Source organism: Vombatus ursinus, unplaced genomic scaffold, assembly GCF_900497805.2.
Source record: "Vombatus ursinus unplaced genomic scaffold, bare-nosed wombat genome assembly UNPS02011014.1, whole genome shotgun sequence".
Classification (NCBI taxonomy): Eukaryota; Metazoa; Chordata; class Mammalia; order Diprotodontia; family Vombatidae; genus Vombatus; species Vombatus ursinus.
In genome coordinates, this window is record NW_020950792.1 from 6,023,613 (window position 1) to 6,043,765 (window position 20,153).

Genomic DNA, 20,153 nt, shown 5'->3' on the forward strand with positions numbered 1-20,153 from the left:
TTTGCATTGTAATTAGATTTTCTTATACCATTTTAATTCTCATCTATTTCAATATGCTCTTCCCAAAATTTCTATTCATTTGCCCACTATCAACTTCCTTGAATTTATTTAAATTTTTTATTTCCTTGAATTTACTCAAATAGTTCATTTCTTCTTTTTTTCTGCTTATTTACCCATTTCTTCCCTCTTTTGGCTTTTTCTTTCTCTGTTCAGGAAGATATGTGATTCAAAATTTTCCCTCCTTTCTAGTCTCTTAGTTTATTATATTCGTCTGTAGCTCCCTTTCCAAGAAATTTTTCTTCGCATTTTTCTTTTCCTCAATTCTATTCCCTTTTCATCTATTACTAAGTGTATAGCCTAATTCATGTGATATACCACTTGTTCCTTCTTTATTCCCTTTGTGACTATCATGAAGTTTCTGAAATACCAAATATGAACTCCCTGTTTCTATCCCAATTCTATATTTTTTATCCCCATTGTTCCTACCATCTGCTATACGTCACTGTTGGAAATATCAAATCATGAATAAAACAATAGAAAATGGAAGCAATGAAAGAAGCTGTCCCAATCTCTCATGTCATTGTGGATGAACATAATAATGCGTAGTGTGGTGGAAGTTATTCTCTGTTCTAAATCCTGAAGCCCAGCTCTACCCTCTGCCTTTGCTGCTCTCCATTCCTAATACCTGGTAATCCTTATTCTGGGTCTGTGTCTCTTCCTATCACCCTTGGTTGCTGCCTTCCTATCAGGACCTTTCTACCTTTTCTCCTGGGATGGGATGCAGTCCTGAGAAATTCAAACCTCTTTAAGAAATGGCTCTTCCTTTTTTCTTTTTTCTTTTCTTTTTTTTTTTTTTTTGGCTAGGCAATTGGGGTTAAGTGACTTGCCCAGGGTCACATAGCTAGTAAGTATCAAGTATCTGAGACTGGATTTGAACTCAGGTCCTCCAGACTCCTCTCTCTATTCACTGTGCCACCTAACTGCCTCAGATGGCTCTTTTTTAATGTCCTAAATCCCTTTAAATGAAACCTATTATAAGGCCTCTGTAATTTATAATAGATTCATCCCTTGTATTGGGAATATTCTTTAGCAGTACCTTTTTACTTCTATATCTTGGCTAAGAATTCCTGCTGCTTTCTTCGTTTCAGTTTCTCTCATACACTGCTTTTTATGATATTCTCTCACAGTCCCTACTATTGTCTATAGATTGTGTGAGAATGCATATCCAGTTCCCCAATGTCTTTTACCTTCAGTCACCCTGTCTAATTTCCCACTGTGTTATCCTTCCCAGGAAACATACTAATTGACTTATAAGGCAATGCATAATTTAGTCCTTGTTTAATTCCTCTTCTTTTAGATCCCTTTAAATCTTTGTCTTCTTATATTGCCTTTATTCTTTGATAATCTCTCTTTGTTCCTTCCTTTACCCCAATAGAATAAATTTTTAAATAGGATAGGGTTAGAAACACAACCTGTAATTTCTTGGTATCACCAACTCCCTAAAGAGGAAAATACCTTTACAAAAGCAGTTTGGGAAGATATGTAATTTGGGAGTGCAACTTGAGTGCCCTTTACTTTATTTTTTATTATCCTATTCCATTGTTTCTTCTTACCACCTCACTATGAAATAATACTGGGATGCTCAAATTGTTGTTTGTTGAAATTTGTATTTTCACCTGGTATTCTGCAAAATATTTTGTAGTGAAGTTATGAAATTTAACATCCGTACCTTGGAATTTCAGTTTTTGTTTGTTTTCTAGTGAGACGGTGGATTCAGTTTGTTCCTTGGCTTCCTTAATTCTGCATTGAGAGTTGTAATTTCTGCCCTCATGTAATTCCCAATATTTTTAATCATTTTATTTCTTGTTTGAGCAATTCCTCTTTTGTCCCTGCTTCTTTTCATCATTTCCCTTGATAGTCTAGATATATTTGTTCCATTGTTTCTGTTGTAGTCTTAAGAATATTCATTTAGAGAATTTTAGTTCATTTTTTGATAAAATAGAAACTTGTTTATTGAACTCTAAATTTTGAATTTTTACTCATTTTTTTTTCTTACTGAGACTACCTGATACTCATCTAACTGTGAAAAAAGGTTTATAGTTAATGGGTTTTTTTCCCTTGGACTTTTTTTTGTTTGTTTTTAGCTCTTTCTTGCATTCCTAGTTACTTGCCTCCCTTGGCTTCTTTTCTCATTCTCTGGTTCTACTCCCTTTCACTGTAGCACAAACCCTGAATTTTGGGTCTCCTGAGTCTTATTGCATTGGAAAATTAGGGGTCTGACATTAGGGAATGCCTGACCTATATCCTGTCCTGACTAAATTCTGTGGGAAGGACTAGGCCTAGATGAATTTCCATTACCTTTTCCCATAGGCAGATAAGCTCTTATAATAACATATATAATATAGGGTTGTTTTCCCCCCATGAAAGTTGGGGGGGCTGGCGAAACCAGCTATGAATGCATTTGAGTAAGGCGAAGTGTTTGTTTTGTTTTGTTTTTTGCTGAGATTTTTAAAAATATTTTTCTCATATTTTCCTTCTAGGTGGACCTATTTAATCCATTAATTTCCTGTTCATCAGTTTTGGTAATCTTTCTTGAAGAGGAAGGTAATCATATATTTTCTTTAAATTATTGAATATGTTAGACAATAGCTGTGTAGTATTCCCTAATAACATTCTTTGTTAGATTCTGTGGTTTTTTTCTTAACAATATTTTATATGATTTGTCAATTTATGATAATGTAGAGTTGAGATCTTTCACTATGATTATATTTTTATTTCTTCTTATTATCATTATTAATCTTTCTGTTCTGATTTAAATGGTCAGGTTTTTGGTGCATGTGAACCAATTATTATCACACAGTTGTTATTTCTTTTAACCTTTAGCATTATTTGTTTTCTTTTGTTTCTTTGTGGTTATTTTTTTCTTAATTTGAATTTTACTTTATCAGATACCATTGTAGGCTGTCAACACCCACTAAGTTTGGATTCAATGTTAAGATAAAATGAAGCACTCACAAGTAACTGAGTAACTTCAATAAAGGTGAAGGTTTACTTTGTGTTAACCAGAGCTAGAATATGCAACATGGATGGAATGGTGCTTAGCTTCTCTGGATATAGCACCCCCTCATCTCCATGTGGAAACCCATCTGGTCCATCAGTCATCAGGTAAAGCATGTGTAGTCTCAGGCATCCACCAATCTAAGAGGTTGGAGCCCATATAGTTTGGACCTTATTTTGGCTTCAAGAAGGTGAGTCAGAAAATCTAGGACCAATCATATTTCACCAAGGGAGAAAGTTTCACCAGAGAAGCCACTAGGGAAGTTGGGGTCAAAGGAAATTGTATGGGAAGAAAGTTGTGTCAGGGTAAAGGAAGTTGAGTCAGGAAATTGATGTCCTACTACAGTACTGTATATAAATATAGACCTAAATAATTGGAGAAACATTAATTGTTCATGAATAAGCCAAGCCAACATAAAAATTTACAATACCACCTAAATTAATTTAGTTACTTATTGCCATACCAATCAAACTACCAAAAGATTATTTTACAAAACTAGAAAAAAGAATAATAAAATTCATCCACAGGAACAAAAAGTCAAAAATCTCAAGAAAAAGGGGGTGGGGTGGGGAATGGGGACCTCCCAGTACTAAATCTCATATTTTACTACAAAGCTTATTATAATCACCAAAATGACTTGATTCTGGTTAAGAAATAGAGACATCAATCAATGGAACAGATTAGGTCCATAGTTCCATCTGTTCCCAAAACAAACAGAAGCAAACAAACTTAATTTTGTAACCTAGTTTATAACCTAGTTTTTTATAAACTCAAAGATGAGTTACTAGGGTAAAATCTTATAACTCAACAAAAACTAGAAAAAGTTTAACCAAAACTAGATATAAACTAACATCTCATATAACATACTATGATAAACTCCAAATGGATTCATAAGGTCTACATTAAGAGTGATATCTAAAATAAGTTAGAGGAGTAAGAAAGAAATTATTTTTCAGATCTATGGATAGGGGTTGAGTTAATGATGATATAAAATACAGAAGATAACTTTTGTACAAACAAAGGCAATGCAGTTAAAATTAAAAGGGAAACAGGTAACTGGAGAAAATCTTTACAGCAAGTTCACATAATGAGGTTCTCATTTCTATGATATACAAGAAACTGGTTCAAATCTATAAGCATAAAATCCATTCTTTAATTGATAAGTGGTCAAGGGTTATGAACAGTTAGTTTTCTAAGGAAGAAATCCAAATTATGAATAGAAATTAAAAAATACTTCAAATCACTAATAATAAAAGAAATGCAAATTAAATCTCATAGCCATCAGACTGGCAAAGTTGACAAACAACAAATTTTAGAGGGACTATCAAAAGTGGGAACTTTACTGTTGCTAGAGCTGTGAGTTGGTACAACTATTCTCAAAATTGATTTGGAACTATCCCCCTAAAATTACTAAACTGGGCATAGCCTTCGAGCCTGCAACACCACTACCAAGCCTATACTCTGAAGACATCAAAGCAAGAGGGAAAGGATGCATACATACAAAAATATTTGTAAGGGCTATTTTTGTAATAGCAAAGAACTGGAAACTAAGGAGGTTCCCATTAATTGCAGAATGGATGAAAAGGTCAGAGTATATGAAAGTCATGGAATACTACTGTATCATAACAAATGATGAAGGCAATGGTTTCAGAGAAACCTGGAAATTCTCAAATGAATTGATGAAGAGTGAAGAGAACAGAACCAATGACACTATAAAAACAAATAAATTTAAAAGCTATAAGGATTCTGGTTGTTTTGCAGATTTAATTTTTTTCTTTTTTCTTTAAAAAATTGTTATGTAGGTTAGCTCTCTGTGAGCAGGAGGAAGAATGGTGGGATAAATTTTAATGACATAAAAAAGATATAAATAAAATGTATTTTAAAAAACTCTAATCAATGTAATAACCACCTGTGATTATAGAGAACCAATGATTGAGTATGCTATCCACTTCTTGAAAGAAAGATGATATACTCAGGGTGCAGAATGAGAAACATATTTTTGAAAAGAATGCAGTAATTTATTTTATATGACTTTGCACATTCATTACAACAAAGTAAGGGGCAGTTAGAAATGAGAGACAATCTATTTTTAAGTGGACAAACTTGTTTAATTGTTAATTGGATAAATGCTGATTTTTAAAAATAAATACATGTTCAGGCTAGGTAGGATGCAATCTATGAGCTATAATTACTTGTGTAGAAAAGGTGGCATTGAATATAAAATCCAGGAATTGTATAATTAGAAAAATAAGTGAGGTCAGCACACTAAAAGAATCAGGGACAAAGGATGGACAGCCTGAGGGCTGCACTTGTGCCCAGAAAATGTTGACACCTGATGAAAGGCTTATAGCCTATTAGGGAGAACCTTTGCAAGATTTATCAGGAGACATGGACAATAGGTCCACAAGATGACACAGTGTAAATGGGATGTTGTATGTACCCATGTCAGTGAGATAATGGTTCCACCTAAGTATTAGTAGTGTAAACCAATGTAACTATCATTGTGACTTTGATCTCAGATGGAATAAATGCATTTAAGTCTTGCACATGGCTCATGCCCTTCCTGTTCCCACAGGGAATCACCAGATTATTAGAATCACTTTGCAGGGTTGATTCTCTAGATCCAAAACTTACACATAAAAAAAAATAATCCTTCAGACAGTGTATATCAACAGAACACTGCTGTCCCTCTTCCTCATTCTCTGCCATGCACAATCCTAGATGCATAAGAGTATGACCTGGAACAATACTTGGTGGAAGATGAGTGACTGGTTTCAGTGAGAAAAGTAGAAAAGGCAGTGATTCCTTGTTAGCTGTTTCTTTTTTATCTTTTCATAGGAGTAAAATTTCCTTGAGGAATCCCTGCTATGTTAGGAGATAAAGTTTTGTTTCTTTTGAAAAATACAAAAAAAGAGTTCTTTCTGAAATTTTTGCTTTGAAGATGAGATTTCTGTCTCAGTCATTCCATTAACCTTTCTTTGCCTCCCTGTCATCTCCTTTATTCCTATTTATCTGTTCCCAGAACATGATTCTATGCCTATCTCTGATAGCTGCCATCAGATACTCCTTTGATGCATCATTGTATAGCTCAAGTTCTAGACAATCTAGTGAAAAATATTTTTTAAAGTAATAAATTTATTGTCTTTGAATTTCCCTTTCCGGAAAGGATCTAGGAAAGGATTGAATCTGCATAAATGGCTTTTGTCTACCTCCATTTAAACCACAAGAGGGAGCATCAGTATCTTGATCATCTTTGTAATCAGTATTAAAGTTTATAGTTAGGTGACTATACATTAACTTGCTTCAGAATTTCTATAGAGAGACACCAAATTTAAGTCAATGATACATGTGTGTATACACACTTTCATTTCTAAAAGGAAGCTGTGACTTTCACACCTTATTATTAATAATGTTGCTAATTTAATGGAAATTTGGTCAGTAAAAAGATCTATTAGACATTAAGGATAAGTGTGACTTAACAAGGGTCTCAAAATGGACTCAATTAAAACACATTTAATCAACCTTTTATTCATATAAGCATCAGTTGTGTAGTTAATGCTTACTCTCTGTATAGCAAGAAGTATAAACGTATGCCTTAGACCCAGCAATAGCACTTCTAGGGCTATATACCAAAGAGATCATGCAAATGGGAAAAGGACCCACATGTACAAAAATATTCATAGCAGCTCTTTTTGTGGTGGCAAAGAATTGGAAATTGAGAGGATGCTCATCAATTGGGGAATGGCTGAAAAAGTTGTGGTATATGAATGTAATGGAATCCTATAGTGCTATAAGACATCTTGAACTGGCAGAAAAACCTTCAAAGACTTACATGAATTGATCATGAGTGAAGTGAGCAGAACCAAGAGAATGTTGTACACAATAACAGCCATGTTGTACAATGACTACTATTGATAAACTTAACCCTTCCCAGCAATACAATGATCTAAGATATCTCCAAAGGCCTCTTGATCAAAAATGCTATCCACATACAAAGAAAGAACTATGGAATTTGAATGCAAATTGAAGCATACTATTTGCTATTTTTTTCTCTTCTGTTGAGTTTTGTTTCCTCTTTCTGGTGGTTCCTCCTATTGCTTCTAATTCTTACTCACAACATCACTAATGTGAAAATATGTTTAATATGAAATATATATATATATATAGCCTATATCAGATTGTGCACTGTCTTGGGAAGGGTGGTGGAGAGGAAGGGGGAGAAAAATGTTAAACTCAAAAACACATGGAAGTGATTGTTGATAAATCAAAATAAATTAATAAAAAAATTCTACATAGAAAAATAAATAAACAAATAAAAGTTAAACCCTTAAAAAAAAAAGAAGCATAAACATATTGCTCCTGCCCTCTGGGAACTCACCATTAAGTTAGAAAGACAAGACATACAAATTGGATAGTCATACAAAAGAGTTAAGTGAGACATCACAAGACACTATACACTTTTATAATGAGTAAGTACAACAAATGAGAATTCAAAGGAAATTTTGGTGCACTAGAATGTCACAAAATCTTCAGAGAAGTTGGGAGTTGGTTGAGCCTTGAAGAGAAGGTTTGACAAAAAGAGTTGGAGTTTGTGGTGGGATATCCAAGTAGAAGGACACAGGAAGTACAAGCTGGAGATACAGGACTAGAGCATAGAAGAGATCTGGGAGTTACCTCTATTTATGTGTGTATGTATTTAAAGTATCTCCTAACTGACCATCGTTTGATATTCCCTTATAATATTCCCCCTATTGAGAAGCAAGCTGGCAGGCCACATGTCTTCTTAATGCTTGCATGCTTTAACCCAAGAAGCCAATATTTTAAAAGAATATGCATTCCCCATTAGTAAACTTTTGTGAGAATATTTATAAGAATTCTCGGAAACATTGAATTTGTTATTTCTATAGTATATTGTAATAATGGAGGCAGTGTAGGGGAAAGGAATACCTTTTGTCCAATTAGATTTATAAACTTTGGGGCACCCTAAATCTTCAGGTACATTCATCATTTGTATCTCTGAGTTTTGCCGGTGAGCATTTATTTCAGAATCCAAGGAATCTGAGTGTTTTATAATAAATGAAGTCTTAAATACAATCATTTGAAATCACAGTAGGTAAAGGTAAAATATCTATCCTTAGATATTGAGGATATTGGTGAAGGTGATATAATGATTTTATAAGGATAAATGAAGCTTGTATTTCAAATAAATGAATAAAAACTGGAAAACTAGGTAAAGGGGAAAAAGTAGAAGGAAGGAAAATACAATGGAATGTAGAATGCTGGAGAAGGAGCCAATATTGCAATTACTTCCTCCACATATTTGAAAGTGAAAGTGAGAAAAAGCCTACATAAAGTTTGAAGCTTAGTCACATAAATAATGGAACAGGTGATGACAATTTTATCTCTGAAATGTCTTGCATTTAACTTTAACTCTTCATTTCCATTCCCATTGTGCTCACCATAGTTCATGTCTTCGTGTCCACTTGACCAGCCTATTACAATAGCTTTCTACTCAGTCTTTCCATATCTAATTTCAGCCCTGTATCTCGTGGCTGGAGTGATATTCTTAATCCATGTGATTCCCCTACTCAGAAGCCATTCCTGGTCCCCTATACAATCCGCACAGTTGAAAATAGTCTCTCACTCCTCTTTATATCTCTTTTTGGCACTTAACACATTTTGCCATATCTATATTTATTTGTGCAAATATCTAATCTCTCTAGAAAAGAGACTAGAACATAATAGAATTGAAAATCCTTAAGGGAAGAGAACTTTAATTTTTGTATTCCTACAATACTTAACTCAGTGCTGTATACATAGTACTGGAATACAGAAATGACTTGTGGTTTCATCATCATGGGAACTTGTCTCACCAAGGAAGGTTGACAATAGTGTATGACCTAGAAGATAAGTCTTAGGGAGGCACACAGAGGTTAAATGACTTACCCCACGGCCATATAGCTAGTAAGTATTACAGGTATGGTTTGAACTCAGGTCTTTTTTACTCCAAGCAGACTAGGTACTCAAAGAAATTTGGTGGAGATACTGTACTAGCCTGTAAACTTGTATAGCAAAGGTCTCAGTCTCAATTTAACCTTGAATCAGTGAAGTTCCAGTATTGAGTCAGAAGCATGGATCTTCTCAAGGAAAAGATCTTAGACAAATTCAGCACCCATCCATGTTGTAGAACACATCTATCCATTCATTAGCCATAGAGTACAGATGTTATCCCTTCTGCCTTAGACCATCAATGATATAGAGCTGAATTAGATCCAGCCAAGATGGTCACATTACAGATGACCCTTGAGCCTACCTGTGTGGTAGGTGCAATATTGCAATATCTACAAGGCTAAGCTCGTCTGCTAAGCTAGTTCTTTCCCTAAAAAGCAAAGAAATTGTCCCTCTGATTTAATTGGACCCAGGACTTGAAGGCTTGAGTTGTTGACTCAGATTTCTGATAACCCACAGAGTCAGTACTCTTTCATCTTAGCATATGCCCAGCATTGAGAGTCACCACACTCTGCTCTGCCAACCAGGTGCATTTCTGGAGACAGGACAGTCATGTCTACCCTAGTCAAGTCCTATACCTTTGGTGAGCATTCTTTCCATTCAATGGATAAGTAAATCTCTTTTTGTTAACTGTGAAATGTACACATCTCATTTTGTTCCAATCTCAAATCTAGTTTGCCAGACTGGCCTCAGTCAAGCCTGACTTAAACAATCTGTTTTAAATCTAACCCTTCAAACTTGGATCACAAGTAGATTATTAACTGAATGACACTGGAGGTGAGGAAGTATGCTCTGGTGGAAAGAGTGTTGGATATGAGGTCAGAGGATCTGAATGTAAATCTGAGCTCTGCTACTTACTGCCTGTGTGACCCTGGGGAAAGTCAGATTACTTCACAGGTCTCAGTTGTTTTACTGGAAAATGAGATGACTGGATTGATCTTGAAATTCTCTTCCAGTTCTAAATCTATGATCCTATGAAGTGAGCTGAGATAAGGAAAGAAAATATTTTACTTCATTTGTTCCCCTGGGGGAGGGAACACTTCAAAAACAGAACTTGCTTAATGATAATTTTCTTTTTTAAAAAAAGTCTATTTCTGCAACATATCTTGTCATAAAAATCTAAATTACTTTTACCTCACCATGGTCATACTTTTGAAATGGGGAAACTAAGAGCTCCAGGTCTCACAATCAGGTGTTCAATGAAAATGTTTCTGCATTCTAAAATTAATGTTTTCTTAGTGGAAGCTATTTTAAATCATCATAACTTGAGGACAGCATTGTCATGAGCTAGCCATACCTTGAAGATGTCAGTAGAAGACTATTCCCAGTCAAATATCAGATTTGTTATTATTTGAAGTTTATTTTGCATTTATTTAAAAAAAACTGATCATTAAATGACAATAACATTATCAGATACTACCATAAATACCAAGACGGAAAAAGTATTGTGATCATTTACATTTAATCTAATGAATTAATGTTACTTTTAAATTACCTCACAGTGGTTGTGGTGGCAGGAGTAACAGGAAGTTTTAGAAATATTCAAGTGGAACACATTTATATAAGAAAATTTACTTTTTTTCCAAAGGAGAAAGGAAAGATTGTAGGCTTTACATCATCAAAACCATACATCCAAGAGCAAAGCAGAATAAAACATATACCAAATCACTTCAAATCTGTGACTTATTCAAGTACTATTTCTAACTGTGATGCTTTCCTAAACTCCTAACAATAATGTGATTCACTGGCATTAACTCAGGCCATGCTACTATTGTGTTGTTATTGTTGTTGTTGAAGAAATTGCAGTCATATGATATTAAAAAATTTAAATCTTAACTAAATTGCAAATCTTGCTTTCTTCTTTCTGTTTATTATAGTATTTTTGCTGTTTATTTGCTACTAGTGGAAGAATTTTGTAGAATCTGAGAAAAAGAGGAGTTTTTAGAAGTCATTTAATACCATCTACCTATAATCAAACAGAAAACCTCTCTAGAATATTACAAATGAATAGTTATTTAGCCCCTACATTCAAGGATGGGGAAACTTAATACATCAGATCATTGCACTTTTGGACAGCTCCAATTGCTAGGAAGTTTTTCTTTACATGAAGCCTCAATTTGCTTCTCCTATGGCTTCTACCCACTGCTCCTAGTTCTTCCCTCTAGCAGAATGTAAAAAAAGATTAACCCTTCATCTAGATGAGAGTGCTTCAAATACTTGAAGACACTGATCATATGTTCCTCTTTGTGGTGCACCTACTAGTTCCTTGGGAAAAAAAGTGCACTTGAAACACTTCTAACTTTAATCAACATTATTTACATTTTCTCCATCACCTTGCAAAGTCTTCTAGACAATCAACAAGGTAATAAATCAAACTTTGATTTGTAGCATTTGGTGATTTCTAAGATATAATTGCTCACACTGAAAATTTAACAGTTGGCTCTCACAATTCAATTGGAGCTAGCTCCAGGACTCCCTTCTTCCTACTCTCTTACCCACTGACCCCTACCACCAAGATTTTATTTCTCTAGCCCAATATGCACCAGTTTCTTCAACTAATTATTATATTACTGTATGACATGGCTTGGCTGCCTCCCTCTAGAGAAAGGATAGAAGGATGACAGATCACATATTCCAGAGGGGAACGGTAACTGTTATTTTTTTCCTTTCATTTGGAAATAGGATGCTCTATTCCTACTTACTCTGTAAATTGTAGAAAAAAAAACAAATTTTTAAACCACTGATCCTTAACACAAACCTTCTTGTAAAAGCTATAGCAATCATTATTTAAGAAAATCAATTGTAGTAGCTAAAGGTTCACTAGGTCATTAAACAGCAATAGAAACAAATACAGCACATTCCTCTAGTGGTAATGGGCTATTTAGTTTTATTTTGCAAATAGGATGAAGAGAAAGCTATACAATGAGGCAAATGGAGGAGGGGGAAGGCAGCAATGAAGAAAGAATTTAGAATTGGTTGTATTTGAAACCAGGGCAGTAAATACAGATAAATGTAATGTTAGTCATGTAACTATTTATAGACCATATACATATGGAAACTGCCTTGCCCATAAATATAATTAATTTTAGTGAATATATTTGCTTATGTGAAATAAATATAACTCATATAATTAAGGTAATTTTGCCTCAGTCTTAGTCTGATCTGCATAAGGCTACAAATCTGTATAAAATCATAATAAATGCCTGCAAAGTTTCTGCAAGCTTGATATGATTTAGAAATAATTAGAAGAAAAGGGACAATTTATGTCAGTGTAGACAGATTTACTAGCTTTAGAGTCAGAGGACTGTGGGTTAGAATCTCAGCTTTGTCACTTTCTATTAGCTTGACCTCAGAAAAGTTAGAACTTCTTTGAATCTCAGTTTCCTCATCTGAAACACAAAGGGGTAAGACCAGATGACCCATAAAGCTCTAAATCTTGTGTATTTGAGACCCTCTGATACTAATTGTACAAGGCACAAATTCTTGGGTTCATGTCTTATGTGGTTCTTCAAATAGGAGATGTATGGCATCCTACATACCTGACTGTACTACCCAACAAATACACACGCACACACACACACACACACACACACACACACACCACCCTTCATAAAGGGAATTAATTAATTAAAATTAATAAAGGGAAAAGTCAAAGTAGAAAAAGAACACAATGTTTTCAGAACACACTTTGCTATCACATTTTCTTCATTTTTTTGGCATCTTTTAGAAAATATACAGAAGAGAATAGAAAATAATCACAAAAGAAAATTACATGTATGATCTTTACATATATGGAATACAAGCATCACCAGTTTGAAATAATGAACTATTCTTAGAGAACAGGGCTTACCAGGCTTTTCACCTTATTTATCTCAGTTCTATAATAATATTGAGTTGATCAATTTGTGTCCAATATGCTACCAGTATTCCAATTTTTACTAAATACTTTCGACCCATAAAATTTTTATAATGCTTCCACATGTCCATTAAAAAGTAATCAAGGACATCAGCCTATTCTAATTATCATTTTAATATGGCAATAAGCAATTATGGAAGTATATTTCATCTTGCTATATGAATATACTATTAACTGAAAAATTCTCTGTGCCACTTTTGAACATTGTAATTCATGATTTATAAATGGAAGGATTGAGTCATGGCAAAGACAAAGCCAGAGAAGTAAGTAGCCAAGCAATGTCATCATTGCTTGCAACAAAGCCTGGCTCCCTTTCTTGCCTTTGGAAATCGAACGTTTCTCATGATTACTAGTAACCTTTGGTTGTATAGTAATATAGGTGTAACTTATCAAAACTCTAATTTTGCTTCATATCCCAACATGAAAGCCAGTCAAGCCCACTTGACCTGTGAATCCTTTTATTTTCAGGACCAGACCACTCCAAGTCAACTGGTATTTCCCCAGAAGTACAGGTCCAGATGAGGATGGACCACAGCTTTAATCTAGTTTGATCTGAGTATCCTTAGAGCTCAGACACAGTTTTAGTCTTATTGGCCTTGGGCTTTCTAATAAGTTTGACTATTTAGAGGAGAACCCAGACAAAAAAAAAAATTAGTCAGGACTGCTTCCTTGAAAGACTGAATGAAGGGGGGCAGCTAGGTGGCACAGTGGATAGAGCTCTGGCCTTGGAGTCAGGAGGACTTGAGTTTAAATCCAACCTCAGACACTTGACACCTACCAGCTGTGCAACACTGGGCAAGTCACTTAACCCTGATTGCCTCACAAAAAAAAAAAAAAAAAAAAAAAAAAAAAGACTGAATGAAGCCCACAGTACTATCTTGGATCAATCATACCTCACAGAGACACAGACTCTGAAGGTCCCTAGATTAAACTTAATGCCCTAGTCATGACTCACACCCCTGTGCTAGTTCTAGGACCAAGCCAATAGTAGAGATAAAGGTTCAACTTGTATCTAATCAAGAATTAAAAAACACATTTGGGCTAGTGGCAAATACCGGAGTATACAAGAGGATGACCTTTTCTCTTAGCCCCAGTTGATTAAGATTGTATTTATTTCATTAATTTCTAATAGTTAAGGTCTATGATCCCCCCCGTTAGCTTATTGCTACCATATTCATTTGACAAATGAGATCCCTGGCTGTATTTAGTATAAATGCAGATGCAGTGTTAATAATACTAGGGTGCTGTCTGAATAATAGCATCAAATGGATATATTTAGTGCAGTCATTAAAATAATCATAGATTATCACAGTTGTCTTCGTGTTGCATCATGCAGGTTATGAGATATGAGTAATTTAAAATTCACTGAAAATTTTAAAATGCTTGAAATCAACTCTCATTCCCTCAGTTCACAATTATTAGGATTTTTTTTTTTTGGCTGATGGAAATACCGCTTCTCTGGCTGTTCTTTCATATTTCTGTTCTTTCTTATATCCAGGAGGGAACTAAACTGTGAGTTAATAATACTAATAATTAATGTTTATATAGTGTTTTAAAACTTTGCAAAGCATTTTACATATTTCTTTTGATCCTCACAAAATCCCTAAAAGGTAGATATTGTTATTATCCCCATTTTACACATTAGGGAACCAAGGTTAAATGACTTGCCTAGGGTCACAAAGCTAATAAGTATCTTAGGCATTGGATTTGGGTGTCCCTGATTCTAGGTCCAGCTATATTACCTACTTACCTCTTTTCCCCATTTGAAAAATGAGTAAACCAAAACTCAAGAGATTGAACAACTTGTCCATAGTTACACTGCTAGTAACAGAAAAGAAGTAACATGTGAATCCAGGTCTTCCTGATTCCAAGTCAAACATTTTTTCCCACTATACCATGCATCCTTGTTATATTTTATGTTATAGAATTTACAGTAGTACCCTGCAGAATAAATTTAGAAATCTTGAATCATTTTCACCTGCTACCCAAAGATATAACCAGTTCCTGCATAGAGGCTAGGAAGGCCTTAGGAAAAAAAGGTGAAGCAAGCAGAATTCACCTTCTGTTCATATTTCCCTTCAGCATAGTTTTTTTTCCCCTTCCTATTACATTTCCTCCATTTTTATTTTGTTTTAAAGGGAAAAAAAAACCTGTAAAAAGCATCATGTTTAGTCATAAACTCAATATTTTCATGTAATAAAGACTAAGCACCCCAGAAGAGTTCAGTGCCCTAATCACTGTTCTTTTCCTCTTCTCCCTCTTTCTTCTCTTTATCTTTCTTTCCTCTCACCTTTTTACTTCCTTATTCTCTAGCCCCTCTAACCCCCCATTCTAGATGTGGGGTACGAAGCAATGCAAGGGGAAATGGTGAGCAGTAGTGCCTTTTCCTGGACATATTATCAGTCTAAGAAAATAGGTTCAGTTACATTAGTCTTTCCTGCCCTAGAGGGAGGGGAGGATTTTTCAGGTTTTGCTTTTTTAATGACTGTGTCACGAAAAAAGAACAAGCTAGTGTCGACCAGCTTTGGTCACATTTGATATGGTAATGAAGTAGGGTTTGTTTACTGAACTTCCATGGTGTAGCATTTGTGGGAGTGGCCTGGCTTTGGAGGCCATTCCCCATAGATGAAAATTAGCCTGTGGAGACTAATCAAATGAAGTGCTTTCCCTGCAGGCATCAAGAGGAGGTAAATAATTCCCAATGTTTTTTCACTCTCCAAGGAAATCCTTAGAGAGTGGCTTATAACTTGTTTCTACTATTTTGTCAGTCTTTCTAGGAGTAGGGTATTATATTTAATGCACAGGAGGGAAAAGAGACAGAGGGAAATATGAATAAAGGAAGATTATATAGCTGAGTGCTGATAAATTCCTGGAAGTAAAGACTTCTAAATAAAAAAATGGGTCAGGTGTGTTGACACACATTCCTTTCAGTCCTTCGCCTTCCCACCAGATCAAAAGCCAAGGGGACTGCTTCCTCCCAAGAGGTACAGCAAACCCAGCCCCTGTATATTTATGCTTGGAATATACACCTATAAAAGGACCTTTCTTTGAACTCTAGGTATGTCCGTCCTTCCTGGTCTGATACCAGTTGTTTGGGACCCAGGATGCTCTTTTGTGCATTATCATTCTTAGATTTCTTCCATCCTCACTATGAAGTGCACTATAATATTAGCTTTCTATAGGCTTATTTGCCACGATTACCAACTGGAAGAATGTTTCAGAGTGAAGTAAGTTTTGACATCTACATTCCTCAAAGCACATAGTGCAGGCATTTGCAGTTGGAGATTTCTATTTGGTCTTGTGACCTAGGTCTCAATACTCCTGGAATAAGAACCCTTACGGCAGAGGAATAGTTCAGAGAGCATGATAATAGGGAGTCAGTTTCCGCAGATCCTGCTGACATCTTTACATTATAGACCTTTCTTGTATTCCCAAGATGTGTTAATCTATTCCTCTAGGGCTCCACCTACAATCCCAGTAACTTCTAAATACAAATATACCTCCTTGCATACCCTTCATTAAAATGTAAGCTTCTTGAGGGCAAGAACTGGCTTCATTTATGTATTTATATCCCTAATACTTAGCGCAGTTCTTGGCCCAAAGAATATACTTAATAGATGTATTTTCATGCATTAATTGCTTCCAGGCGTCAGATATTAGAGACATAGAAACCCTCACAAAGGACACTTCAGGAATGCAGTTACCACGACTTCTCTAACACCATTAACAAAGAAGTGCAATGGATAGACCAATGAAACATGAGAAACAAGCCTAAGAGCCCAGGCTTCTGAGTCCCTGCTACTCAAAGGTAGCCAAATCTCAGAACTGAAGAATCTCAGAGTGGAGGGGATATTAGAGGCCACCTAATCCAACCTATACCTCACTGAGAATTCCCCAAATTCTCCAAAACGCCTGGCACATTTATTTGTTTAAAGACATCTAATGAGGGGAGTAGAAATGACATTGAAAAAGAGGCATTAATATCTGCTCTGCCACTGCACCCAAAGGATCATGAGACCTTTCTATCTAACATGCAACTAAAGACATTTCCCATGTGTTGTCTCCCCTATTAGAATGTGAGCTCATTAAAAATAAGGACCATGTTACATTTATTTTTATTATTCCCAGCAGTTAATACAGTGCTTTGTACATAGTAAGGACTCAATAAGTGCTATTCGTATTTATTTATTCATTCATACTTCCAAATTAAGTCCACTCCACTTTTGTGATGTTCTGATTGTTAGGGCAGATAGGTGACACAGTGGATAGGGTAATAAGCCTGAAGTCAGGAAGCCTCATCTTCCCAAGTTCAAAGCTGGCCTCAGATATTTATTAGCTGTGTGACAGTGGGCAAGTCACTTAACCCTGTTTGCCTCAGTTTTCTCATCTGTAAAATGAACTAGACAAGGAAATGGCAAACCACTCCAGTATCTTTGCCAAGAAAACCCCAAATGAGGTCACATTGAGTCAGACATGACTGAACAACAATTGTTAGGAAGATTTTTTTTATGAAAACTACTTGATTTCTCTGTCATTCTATCCTCACAGGCAACTCTCTACAAGATGCAGACATCTTGACTGGTTTCCTAAACATTATACTACAACCCAGTTTCTACTGCTCGTTTCTCATAATCCTGGCTATAGCAGCCCATCTTAGAAAGGATAAGGCCATTAACTACTTTCAAGAGCTATAGCACTATGAAAACCTGCCATAGAAGTAGCACTTCTCCCTCCACTTTTCTTTCACTTCCTTCTTTTTCCCTCTACACTGAATACTTGCAGCCCTTCTGATAGATAATTGTTAATATACAGAGCTTTAAGGTTTGTAAAGCACTTTTAAAATATTATCTCATAGCCAGAGGAAGGAGCCCAAGGGAGCCACTTTGGTACTGTCCCTGCACCACTAGTCCCTTCCTCCCAGTCCCTGGGCCAGGCCTGGTCTGGCCTGGGACACATTGGCTGCAGGAACCCCGGCAACCAGATGGAAATCATATGGTATAGAGTGTTTGGGTGATATCTACTTGACAGATCTTCAAAAAACTGAAGACAGAAGTACCTAATGTGTTTGAGACAGATAAAGTTGGGGGGAGTGGGGAAAACAGCAACTGCTTTAATGATCTGCAACTTGGCATGACACTAAAATGTTTGTGGACATGCATAGCCAGGGATCTGACAACAATGAAGAGGACTATGACCCAAATTGTGAGAAGGAAGATGAGGAAGAGGATGAGGACTCTGGGGATATAGAGGAATATTATGAGGGGGTAGCAAATGATGGCAAACAATAGGGAGCAGATGCCTTTGATCCAGAGGAATACCAGTTTACCTGCCTGACTTACAAGGAGTCGGAGAGCACCCTGAATGAGCACATGGCCAATTTGGCCTCTATGTTAAGTGTCTCATTCGATAGCTAAACTCATATTAGTTAATTTCCACTGGCAAGTCTCAGAGATACTGGAAAGACACAAGCCCAATTCTTCTCAGCTGTTAGCTGAGGCCTGAGTTCAGCCCAGACCATCGAAACATGTAATGGTACACTCCTACCATCACTGTGCAGGGTGCATGCAATTTGTTCGAAAGGAAAATTTTCTCTCCTTGGCTTGTCAACACCAGTTTTGCCGAAGCTGTTGGGAGCAGCATTGAACAGTACTGGTAAAAGATGGCATAGGAGTTGGGGTCTCCTATATGGCTTAGGACTGCCTTCTCAGAACTCCAGAGGATTTTATGTTTCCTCTGCTGCCTAGTGAAGCGTTGAAACACAAATGCAGATGCTACCTCTTCAGAGACTACACGGAGAGCCATTATCAGCTCCAGCTGTGTCCCAGTGCAGACTGCCCCTAATGGTTATTCAGGTACAGGAGCCTAGAATTCAAAGAGCGCAGTGCAATTGATGCAATGAGGTGTTCTATTTCAAGTGTTGTCAGACGTTTCACGCCCCTACAGACTGCTCCACAATCTGGAAATGGCTCACAAAGTGTGCAGATGACTCTGAAAGAGCAAACTACATTAGTGTTCACACTAAAGATTGTCTCAAGTGCAGTATCTGTATTGAGAAGAGTGGAAGCTACAATCACATGCAACGTTCTAAGTATAAACATGATTTCTGCTGGATGTGTCTAGGAGACTGGAAGACCCACGGCAGTGAGTACTACGAGTGATATAGTAAACCAGAGTCGGCAGGTCCAGGTAAGGGAGGCTCTTAAGAAGTACTCGCACTTTGAGAGGTGGGAAAATCACAGTAAGAGCTTAAGAACTTACAGCTAGCGGCACAGACGTATTCATGAGAATATACAGGGTAAAGTGGGGACTTCGAACAACTGGCAGTACCTGATGAATACTGCTAAGCTCCTAGCCACGTGCCATTACACCCTGCAGTACATGTATGCATATGTATACTACATGGAGTCTGTACCTAGGAAGAAGCTGTTTGAGTGTCAGCAAGCCCAGCTGGAGGCAGAAATTGAGAACCTTTCACGGAAGGTGGAGCTATGACAGAGGGGACTTGGAGAATCAGACGCACATAGCAGAGCAGAGGAGGAGGACTCAGCTAAATGATTTTCATGACCCCTAAGTCAGGCCACAGAAGGATATGGGGTGAGAGGGGAGAGAGTATTGAGAAAACAAGGCTTCCAGAGGCATCATTACTTGGCATGGTCACTGCCACTGGAGAGCACAGACCAAGAACAATGCCCAGTCCCTCAAAGCTTTCCCGTTTTAGTCACTTTCAGTTTTCTGCCCATCTTTCCGCTTTTGTTTGTGTCAGGTGGCGGCCATATTGAATTGACGTCTTTATGGGACTTTTTAAATTTCCCCTGGATTGTTGTTGGGAAGGAGGGAAAGTTTTTCTGAATGGCTGTTAATATTATTAGAGCATTACAACTTCTGTAATTTTCAAAGGTTGTAAAATTATACAAAACAAAACAAAAAACCCTAGAATAACACTTTAAAAAATAAAATAAAATATCATCTCATTTTATATTCACCACAATCCTGAGAAATATGTGCTATTATTGCCCCCATTTTACAAATAAGGAAAAACTGAGGCTGGCAGAGGATAAGTGACCTGCCTGGGGTCATACAGATAGTGTCTAAGGCTAGATTTGAATTCAAGTCTTCTTTATTACAGGTCTAGCAGCCTATCCACTATGCCACCTGGAAGGCAACATAGAT

General features: G+C 36.4%; 1 protein-coding gene and 1 pseudogene across 1 annotated transcript in view; one reads left to right on the forward strand and one right to left on the reverse strand.

Moving 5' to 3' along the window:
- GPC5 (glypican 5) overlaps nucleotides 1-20,153 on the reverse strand; it is a 66,866-nt gene that overhangs the window by 15,297 nt on the left and 31,416 nt on the right. The window lies entirely within an intron of this gene.
- Nucleotides 18,125-19,554, forward strand: LOC114038411 (annotated as a pseudogene).